The sequence below is a fragment of the Atractosteus spatula genome, unplaced genomic scaffold (assembly GCF_055471065.1).
Source record: "Atractosteus spatula isolate fAtrSpa1 unplaced genomic scaffold, fAtrSpa1.hap1 Scaffold_29, whole genome shotgun sequence".
Lineage (NCBI taxonomy): Eukaryota > Metazoa > Chordata > Actinopteri > Semionotiformes > Lepisosteidae > Atractosteus > Atractosteus spatula.
Genome location: NW_028296856.1, coordinates 69,047 through 78,376, shown reverse-complemented (window position 1 = coordinate 78,376; position 9,330 = coordinate 69,047). Strand labels below are relative to the sequence as shown.

Below are 9,330 nucleotides of genomic sequence, written 5' to 3'. Positions count from 1 at the left end.
CAAATAGCAGCCACTGCAGGATTAACGCTTTTGGAGCATGTATTATATTGTAAATAATCTTATTTAAATAAGCTTAAATTCGCATACTGTTTTTCAGACAGCGCAAACCAGTCTGACCTCCTACAACTTTCTGTGCCGCTGAGTAGATCTTAAAACAGCTGCAGCCAGAGTAGCCGTAATGGCAACACACTGCTTTGAGATCGGCTTTTCTTATTCTGCAGAACCACCGGCATCGGAATATACTGATCCGCATAAGAAGCGCTTTCGGTTTCTGATCGTTTTTATTGAGCGCTGCTCTAACTTTACATTTGCTCGTACTAGTTTTTCCCATGAAAAAAGACATTTCCCTCATTACATGATTTCACTTTTTTATTTTCAACAAGTAGAAAGAAATAAAATATAACTCCATATAAGAGACACAGGTTGGATGGTTGGTGGTCTAAGGTGTTGCGTTTAAGTTGCAGCTTTTCCTGGAGACCTTTGTTTAAATCCTACTTCTGACAAAGTAGAAACGAAAAAATCCCTAAGTAGAAAGCATCTCGCATTTCACGTGTTTAATGTTAATTGTCTCAGCGGTTGCCTCGGTGAATGATGGATCTTCTCTCTTGCAGGGTGACGGCAAACTTCTTCAGAGAGGGGATCTCCCACGCACGGCTTTTCTTCATCAAAAGCGGAGACAAAAGAAACAGACTTCAAACTGAAATTAATTACTTCTTGATCGTTTATGACCGTCTTTAAAAAGCTGAGAGAAGGCGAAAACGTCTTTCGAAATGAGGAAATGTCTGCTGACAGTAAACACAGCTCCTCTTTAGTACTGTGCTAAGTACCCGTTTGTTGCGCGGCAGAACGGGGTACGTTTCTGTGACAGGGCCCTGGTTTATTTTTTTTTAAATAGTTGAATCATATTGAAATGTTAAACAACGGAGATAAAGTCGCTGTTGACCAGGATGGCCAAGTGGTTAAGGCGTTGGATTTAAGACTTAATGGACAAATATCCATGTGGGTTCAAACCCCACTCCTGGTAGAGTCTTGTAAATATTTTGAAGTGAGAGGTAACTTTTAAGACTTACACTCTATTTAAATGTCATTTTACTTAATTTCAGTTCTCTTCACTCCCTGGGATAACTGAACTCACAATCGCATACTGAAGGCTTTATATGCATTATCTGTGATACAGCTTCTAATAAAGACGGAATGAAACTGTATTAATAATAAATGACATTGTTTTAAATAAACGTGTATTGATAAACTTCATAATTAATAAAAGTGGTGTGACAGGAAAGCAAATTAAATATTACAATGATATTCCAAGCAACTGATGCGTAAATTCATTATGTCGTGACAGTTTTATTCCCACTATAAAGGGTAATATTCTAATGTGATCCAGTGTTCCGCTTAGTCTGCTTCTGAATTTCTTCATTTCAATCAGTCCTCTATTTCAGTAACCTCTAGAGGGCTCAGGATTGGGTTCCTTGAAGTTAAGAAAAGGTTAATTAAGGAGCTGCAGGCTGAGTTCGTTGTAGTCTTAAATTCAAGAATTCTTCGATTTTAAGAAAAAAGACAGGTATGTTTTGTGTCTCATGGTGATCCTCTTCTCGATCCAAATGAAAGGTTTAATATGATCCCTCTAGAAAAAAAAAAAGTCAATTTCCGCCTGGAGTGATTGATGCCCCATCAAACATTGTGTAATATTCCTGGACGTTTATACCGTAGAATCCTGGTTCGTGTCTTAAATTCAAGGTAAACAAGACTAAGGAAACGATTTGGAAACTTGATGTTAAACTGGGATTTAAATCACCCGGAACATGACACTACATTGGGCAGTATGTGTGAAGCAACAACTCCTGTCATCCCTTCGATAGCTCAGTTGATAAAGCGGAGGACTGTTGTGGAAACAGCGTTGAATCCTTAGGTCGCTGGTTTGACTCCGGCTCGTAGGAAGGTCCCTTTTGTGTACTTTAATCAAAGACAATAAATAATTTTCACTCAGACGTTGATCAGAAGCTCAATAAACGACGAAGCAGAGGCTCCTGTTCCGAATTCCCCTCACGTCTGATGGTCTTGTTCTAACCGAGATCAATCTAAAGTGGTACAAGGGATTTTAACAAATCTGTTCTTTGAATTCAGGGACTGCTCTGTCTGCTTTGTGCTGACCACATTTATATGTCTAAGGTATGTGTTTAATAGAAGTATATTCTACATCTTTTGCCCACTGGGCCAATTGCTGTTCACGAGCTCCTAGCCCCACTTGTTCCCAGTGGAACAAGTAGCCCCGAACACCTCGTATGGAGTTTGCGTGAGTGAGGTCAGTAACGAGCTCGATCAGACCCAATCTACTGCTTTCATCCAAAACAGCCCTTTATTTGGCTTTAAACTCCACCTGTTACCCCTCACACTCAATGTTTCAGAAAAAGGTTTTAATTTAAGCTTTGCCCAGCAGAGTATTTGAGCAGAGAAAATGAATAGAAGCGCTATTCGCGCCAGTCTAGCACAGTAACCACTAACTCCAATAATAAAATAATAATAATAATAATAGCAGCGAAAAAATCCCGGCTCCTGCTTAAAAAAACAACTATTGAAATTGTACATCTCCAACACTGGCTGGAGACTTTGGGTACCCGGGCTCAGCGGTTATATAGGACAGGACTCGGCGAACTGCAGGTGAAACTCATTGCTCTGCGCTCTCCATGCGGAATGTGCGTCTCCTCCCTCCAGACTCGTCACACCGCCTTCATACTCTACAGCGGGGGAAAAAAAACTCCCCTTTACTGTCTTCATACATCCCTCTTAAATCCCAGAAACACCGAAACTCCGGGGCGTTTCTGTGAGTCAGTACTGGGTTTTTCTGTTCGAGGTTACAAGCAGAAACAATAAAAGCGCTGAAAGCAGGAAGTTATTTCTGCTCTTAGGCATAAACGTGTAAAAATACATTTTCTGATTCCTAAAACCTAATAAAATCCATGTAAGTTTCCCTTTTGTTCCCAATGCACATAACTGAATATAAACCAGTCACTAGTTGTGGCGCAGTTCTTACAACAAAGATACTTACATTACGAACTTTTTTTTCATACGAGCTCTTGCCGTTTTTAAATTGAATATTTTGTTTCAATTCGCTAAATCACACGAAACACCAGCAACACTCATCGTAAGCATCTGACCAATCACATTCCTGAATTTTAAAAGTATTAAGTATTTATTTTAAACTTTTTTTTAATTTTATACACCTGTTTTACATATTCTTGCCATTTTTGGCATATTGTAAGTGGATTGTAACTTCAAATTGATCATTCCTGAGCTTTATAACTGTGTATCATTTCTTTTAACCTTATTTTAATATTTTTTAATTATTTTTGCATTTTACAGAACGTTTTAAATATATTGTGAGCATTTTAGCATAATTTTAAAATAGGACTATCAATGCTCCTGACTTTTAAACCTGTATTTCTTCTGACATTAATCTCTCCACCTGCAGATGAGGAGGGAGGTATTTGATTTTAAATTGGTTGATTTGGGGGGGGGGAATGTACATGAATTTCCTTGTGTGTATCACCAGTGGAAAACTTGGCATTTTTGGATGAATTGCAATCTATACTGCAAGGCCTTAAGACTGATATAGTAATGACTGGAGATTTAAATAACACATTTGATACATCACACAGGAACAGCATAACATCTAAAATGGCAGAACCCTCTAAATCACTGAAAAAATTCAGGCACATTCATAATCTATAAGATGTTTGGTGGTTACTGTGTCCTGCTTCCCTTTCATATTTTTTAGTGTGCACGAATCTGTCCCTCTTCTTTTACTAGTTTTTAAGGAATATTCTGATATCTGTGATTACAAGATCAAGCCAGAAAAAAAATGATGACAATTAGTAGGAAGAATGATTCAGTACAATGTATTGAAAATGTATCAGGATGGTCAGGAGGCGCGCTGCGAGAATATCCTGCCCTTGGGAGCCTTTCTGCTCCTGGGCCGTCCTTCCCTGGAATTCTTTAGAATAGTCTCGCACCCCTGGAATTCTCCTTAGAAATTCTCCTTCTGGGAGCTCTGTGTTGCCTGTTTTTACCTGGAGGAACTTCAGCTCATTCATTGGCTGAAAGGTCCATGGGCATCAGAATTCCACGTAGGTTACTCGGCCCTACCAGTCCCTGATTGGTTGATCAAGGTGAGATATGAGTCACTTACTCCTGACACTTAGGAATGCAGTCCAGATGTCCATCTGGCACTCCCTAGACAGATAGGCGCCAATGGATGACCATTGATCATGATAGCCAGGCTTAGCTAAATGCATCCCCATTTGGGAGCTGTCCCTTATCAAAAGAAAACATCTTTAAATCAGCCTGCATGAATAGTTTCTCTGTGGCTGCACCACAGAGATGAAGAGAGAGATGGGGCCTTATTTGGGAAAGCACAGCAACACTTAATTCTGTCTTATTAACAAGCATTGCCGCTACAATTAGTAGGAAGAAAGATACAATGTATTGAAAATGTAATATGTTTTAAAGGATTAAAGGGAAAAGAAATACTTTATCTACGCAAACTAATTCAACTGAGCTCCTCTAAACAATATAGCCTGAAGAATTGCCAAAGCACAATGTATCAATTTGGGTGACACTGGGGGAAAAGGATCACAACATTGAGAACCACAAGGCTTATTTTCAACAGCAAACTTTGTGCTTGAAAATATTTGACAAAAAAAGGAATATTACACGTACGGAAACCAATATTTACCACTAGGGTAGAATGCAGCATAGAACAGTTGAGGTTGACTTGTTCACAGTGAACTGTCCTCCAGCGATAGTCAGCTGTAATCACCGACACAGACATGATGTTAATACTCTGACAGCACCTTGGCTGATTTGGTTAAAGTGTTTTCCCCCTGGTTATAAAAACGTCTCAAAATTCTGACACTGAGGTGTGAGACACAATGTAACAGGCTCTCATAATCCCGAAGTACAATAAATTTTACTGTATTGTTTTTTAAATTTGATCCTGTGAACATTGCATGTCCCTCCTTCCTCATTACCAAAACATCTCAATGTCACCAACAGTATGTACATTTGTTATTACAACACTTCACTGTTGCATTTCTGAGTTGTGACGTTGTGAACATGGCATGTTAAAGTATATAGAATATCTAGATCAGAACAGGCTAAATGCAATTCATAGTGATTTATCATTTTCTTATTTTCTAAATGAAAAAAAATATTTTTTCAGTGATTATGACACTTCGGTATGATATAAAATATGCTTCAATGACAGAATAAATAATCATGGAAAAAATACCCACAGTGGTATTCATATTTGTGATTATAGGAATGTTAAATATCAGGTGAGTAGCTGTATCAGCAAGCGTAGGCTGCAAAGGAACAAGTAAAGGACTATTCCTGCTGAAAAGAGAAGAAAAGAATCACAACGTTTCGGCTGTGGAGCCTTCTTCAGGTGTGAGAAAGACAGGGCAGTAAGCAAAGATAATTTTCTTTTTATCTTTGCTGACTACAGTTTATCTTTGATGACAACATCAAAGACATTAAGTAATTTTTACTGCTTACAGCTCCACATCAACTTCCTTTTATATCTAACCTCATCAGATCTCTCAACTCCCAACTCTTCCAGTTTCTCACTTCAGAGAAGGATAAAACATTCAATCATCCTCTACAGAGAAAAACCATCAACACCCCTACCACCTCCACAAATCCTAACCTTGTTGTTACTATACCCTCTGACCTTTCCCTTTCAACCCTTTGCATCCTCAGCTGACATATTTTAAAATTACAATAGACTGTATAGTATTTATGTTTAAATTTAAGGTAAATATGTCAAAATATCAAAATCCAACTGCACAGTGCTATCGAAACAATGCTTGTCAAGTTCTCAAACAAACCTGCATTGTATTTTTAATATATTTCAGCAGAGGATTCAACTGGAGTATAAATGATGATTCGACGATCATTTTTCTTGGGTGAATATGGTTTTCTGGGGAGTTACGATGTTGGGCATTATTGGACATTTCCTGGTGATCCTGACACGTGTTAAACACTCGCATTTGTTGCAAATATTAAAATGGCTATGGTTTCGCTGAGAAATCCAATCGACCGAAGACAATATTTACATCGCCAAAGAAACTCGTCCCTGGGTGGAATCGAACCACCAACCTTTCGGTTAACAACCGAACGCGCTAACCGATTGCGCCACAGAAACTGACATGTAGGTTTTTCTCTCGAATCACAAATTCCCGGTTAAAAAAAAAAATCTCTAACCGTTTATTTTGCCAGCCGGTAATATTTCTTCTGCACTGATAACCAAGAATTGGATTTCATTTTCCGCAAGCTGTGTGAATTTAATCAAAAATAAGTTTTCCAGAAATGAAATGAACACATGCATTTAACGAAAACAAGCCCTTTGTGAGTGCCCAAAATGATACGTTCTGTACTACAAGAAAGGAAGAAAGACACGGCTGGGATTTGAACCTCGTTTTTTTTGTTTCATAAAGAGGCGCTTTAACCAACTAAGCTACGGTGACAGGACAACCATCACCTTTTACAGCCACTTGGACACACCGCTCTGAGATATCTGCGTTTAGTAAGCGCTGAACCTGCTCTCAGAGCAAATTGCCTCTTTTACATAGCAGCCCCGACACTGAGAAACGAAGAGAACTGGCTTTAATCTGGCATTTTTCATGTCCAATGCGTTTGACATCTCCCAAGGGCGACAGAGTTCTTTTGCGACACTATTTCTTCTTCTTTTTTCTTTCTGTACGCTTTGATAAAAACGAAAAATCGTGCAAGGGAAAAATGTACTTTTTTTCATAGAGAAAACGTGCACCAGGAAATGTGTTGAGAAGAAATGATTTAACATGATACGTGACCTAATTTATCGGAGCAATTGCTCACCCAGCAAGGTCTGGAGAGGTTGGAGAGTCTGGTGGATGTGATAATTATACGGTGTTGTGGAAGAAAACAGTCTTTCTCTGAATTCTCAATCAATCGGAATTTCAGTGCGAAACATAAAACCCTTGTCATATTTAAAGAGATTATATTTTAAAACTCATAAAAATCAGAAAACACATGTTTTTCACTTTGAAATTTTAGACGGAGCGGTGCATTACTAGTAGCGGCGCTGAGCACACTATGGGGGAATTCAGGTTATGTGAAATGTCAGCGGTTTAATAAATAACGCGTCTGATTTCGGATCATAAGATTGTAGGTTCGACTTCTACCTGGCTCGTGTAAATTATATTCAAGCTCCTCAGTAATAGATGTCTATTATGTAATGAACCGCACCTGAAAGCAAACGTTGGGTCTGTTTCCTTTGTTTTCCAGCATGAAATAGCAAATCGTTACAAAAAGCACCTGCAAATGTACAATAGCGTTTTTTTTTTTCAAATTACATTTTCAGGCTTCAGACACTTTTTTAATAAAACAAAAGTGTCCGGAAACTCATTAACTTTCAGGTTTGATTGAACCTGAATTAAAAGAAGTTATCTGAAACTTCCGGGAATCCATTCTCTGACGCAGCTGTCTCTAAAGTTGGACGTGATGTTTAGCAGATGTGAACGGTGCCTTTTCTCTTGTGTTCAAGGCTATTCGCTGTGTGAGCTCCACACTGCGTGTCCTGTACTGCTCTATTTTGTTTAGATTATCTATGTGGTGTACAGATAGAACTCAACTGCATGGTGTGAATTCCGTGTTCAGGACCAGCAGAACCTGAAAAACCAATAGTTGACACGCAGCCTTCTGATCTGGAATCAGACGCGCTACCGTTGCGCCACGAGTTCACATCTATGAGCGCCTTTGAATTCCCCAAAGGAGACAAAAAAAAAATCCGTTAAGAGCGCCGCTCTTCCGAAGAGAGTCTCTTCTTCCCAGACCACATTTTATTCTTCCTGCGCAGCTCTTGTGCAGGTGTTGTTCTCAATTACAGATCCAGGAACACTGATTTTTTTTCCTATTTTTTTAAATTAAGTACCCCATGGTGCAACGGTAGCACGTCTGACTCTAAATCCCCAAGTTCATTTTCAAAGTATATCGGAGTCAACTGATACTGATCAGGTTCTGCTGCTACTGAACCCGCAGTCTTCACCTTAAAGTTCAATTCCCCAAGCCTTTTGACCTTATATGTCCATCCCTTCTCGTCAAAACTCGTATTTCCACAGGGTACCCTCCAGAAATCGCAGTATAGAATGAAAAAACTCCAGTAGATCTCGGCCGCTGTTGGTGATTTTCATTTAAAAATAAATGAATCTCTGGAATTTTACGGAGTGTATCACTTTCACCGAGACCGAGAAGTGTTAAGCTGTACATGAGTCTTTGTGGTTCGGTTGTTAACCAAAAGGGTGGTGGGTTGAGCCCTCCCAGGGACGCTATGAGCCTTTTAATGTACACACCCGTCTCACTTTAACTCCACGGCCGGTCTTGTACCGCAAATACAGAGCCCGTAGGAGGCAGTAAGCCCGCGTATATAGCTCACTGTGTGTATAATGAAGAAGCAGAGGTTAGTTTCTCATCTGTGCGTTACAGAGCCTTACGCAACTCGTACTGTACGAACAGCTAGAGCTTGATCCCTGCACGGGCTATTAGTTGAAAGGCCATTGTAAATGACGTGTAAGAGATTTACAGTATAGATAGATACTTTATTGATCCCGTGAGGGAAATTAATAAAGCTTATCCAGCTGGCGTTTATGTTTCACACTAAATTGCGATCTTGAAACCAAAATAATTAGAAATATGGAACACAACCGTTGTTCCCCAAGAAGGAAAGCTGTTTAACACTGTCGTCACTCATTTTTATTTAACCCAGATTGTGAAGACAACTCTGCCCTATCAAAGGAAAATGTTGCACAAAAGTTGGAAAGCACACTCTGAATCCATCTGTACTGTATACTTGATTTCCGCGATCCGTTCAAGGCTGCTTGGTGCTTCGCTAGCGAGTCATTTCAGGGAAGAAACTCAGTTTAGAGAACTACTGGTGCATTTTCACTCATTGAATTTGATCTTTGTACTCTCTTATCAGTCTCAGCAATAATATTTCAAAATTACAGTTCGGATTTGTTGGAAAACTTCACAGGCATTATTAAGTTAGGACTGTACAATTGTATTTTAATATCTTGGTATATTTACCTTCATTGTAATATGGATGTAACCATAAATATTCTTAAGCATGTTGTACTTTTCTCGTACTTTTTAAAACATTTTAACTGATGACGCACACGACTATTATACCTTGTGATACATGCAAGACATCTGTAAACTAAGATGTAATTACAGTCAAATTGGCAATTAACAGAAAACCACAATTTGTATAAGAAACGTATAAATTTGATTGCT

At 38.9% G+C, this 9,330-nt stretch overlaps 1 non-coding gene across 1 annotated transcript; it reads right to left on the bottom strand.

The window, feature by feature from the left end:
• Positions 1 to 6,131: 6,131 nt before the first annotated feature.
• Positions 6,132 to 6,205, bottom strand: trnan-guu (transfer RNA asparagine (anticodon GUU)). Its single transcript has one exon. It is a non-coding gene; the product is annotated as a tRNA-Asn (tRNA).
• Between the last annotated feature and the right edge of the window lie 3,125 nt (positions 6,206 to 9,330).